Source organism: Aplysia californica, unplaced genomic scaffold, assembly GCF_000002075.1.
Source record: "Aplysia californica isolate F4 #8 unplaced genomic scaffold, AplCal3.0 scaffold00905, whole genome shotgun sequence".
In the NCBI taxonomy this organism is placed as follows: domain Eukaryota; kingdom Metazoa; phylum Mollusca; class Gastropoda; order Aplysiida; family Aplysiidae; genus Aplysia; species Aplysia californica.
In genome coordinates, this window is record NW_004798175.1 from 243,245 (window position 1) to 245,007 (window position 1,763).

The following is a 1,763-nucleotide window of genomic DNA, read 5'->3' on the forward strand; positions in this document are numbered from 1 at the left end:
GGGGGGTGTAAGTGTTTTACTGCACTTGCAACAACTGCATAAGGTCATGTGAGCGCATGGGACACATTAAACATTTTTTAGTTGGTAGGAAATATTGAATTTTGCCCGGGTGGCGGTCGAAGCCTACTTTTATCGATAGTAGACCACCAGGGGATCTTTAACGTGTGCAACTTGGACACGGGACCTCCGAGATTATTCATCCTTGTCCGAGAATGCTAGTGTAGATCTTTTCTACTAGAAGATCAGGGTGTGGCTGAAGACAGCAGTAAGAAGGAGCCAAGGAGTCACAGCAGAAAGGCTGCAGACAGCGCCAGGAACCCAGAGGAGGGAGTAAAGAAGGTGAGGGGGTGGGGCAGAAAGAGGAGACGAAAGCAGACCACATAATATTGCTCAAGAGCAGGAAAGTAGGTGAAAGGAGACAACTTTATAGAAGGAATTTTTCCCCGTCGATACTCGGATTCGAACCCTGGACCTTTGAATGAGAGGCGAACACGTTAGCCCCTAGGCCACGAGAGCGCCCTTGTTCTCTGTATAAGTTCGCTATACTGGTGCACACCATGAGCGCGCAAATGTAGGGCAAAAACACCGATCTTGCTATAGGTCAAACGCCAGTCTTTCTTAAAAATTAAATAGAGAGCACGTACAACTGTTCCTTCCTTGCCCTTCATTCAAGTCCAAATTATGCAGCATAATGAAAGATCGTGTATAGACAATCTTTGGTATAATGGTGTGCTCCGCAGTGAACTGGAGTTTCGTCAAATAACTCAATTGTTGATGATATCATTATAACATAAGTGTATACTTGCAAATCTTCTGCAACTGCCTAACCAGTGTAAAAAGCTCGCCTCTAAGGACACAATGTTCTGGTATGTCCAGTGCAGTGCTTGTCAACCTTAATTTATAGCCAGTGCCCACTTTTGTCTCCTTGAAGAAGCTAAGACTTTTTTGCTCCTCCAACCTACATTAACTTCTAAAACATTGCGTCACATTGATCTTTTAAAATGATGATTTAATTTCACTTTTAATTTTAACTAAGAAAATACTCGACACTCTTTCCATAGATACTTAAAGAGCACGAGCGCCATACGGTTTGAACAACGATTCTCTCTCTCTCTCTCTCTCTCTCTCTCTCTCTCTCTCTCTCTCTCTCTCTCTCTCTCTCTCTCTCTCTCTCTCTCTCTCAAGTGGTAGTGAGGTTGATGAACTGCTCTGGCTCGCAATGTCAGGAATTGATATAGATGACTCAGCTTTTAAAATGTTGTTGTCATGGAATGAGTCAATGGGCAAAACATGTCATGATAACTCCAGCTTAAGAAAACACAGAATATTACACTGTGGAGGCAAGTAATGTTGTGCTTACAGAATCGCTTGGATGACATCCAATAAGGTTTTACAATAAACTTTATGTGACAATGTTGTAAACTCTACATTATCTTTAAAAAGCATCGCGTCGGATGTTTAGTGGTTAGGCTACCAGACACGGAAGTGTGATATTGCAGGTTTGGAGGGTCAAATCGTCAGCTCGGTCTGACGTTATGTCCTTATGAAAAGTACTTTACAAGAATTTCACACTTGGCTCGATCCTTTTGGAGATGAATGTCAAACTCGAAGATCCAGCCTCTTAAATTTAGATAACCTGGTAGTGTTGATAGCGTTAAAACTATTCCATTTAACCATTTAAAAGGCGTTAAACATGCCATCGAGATTCAGTTGTTTGTTCATAGATAAATACAAATGATGAACAATATAAGAATATACATGTT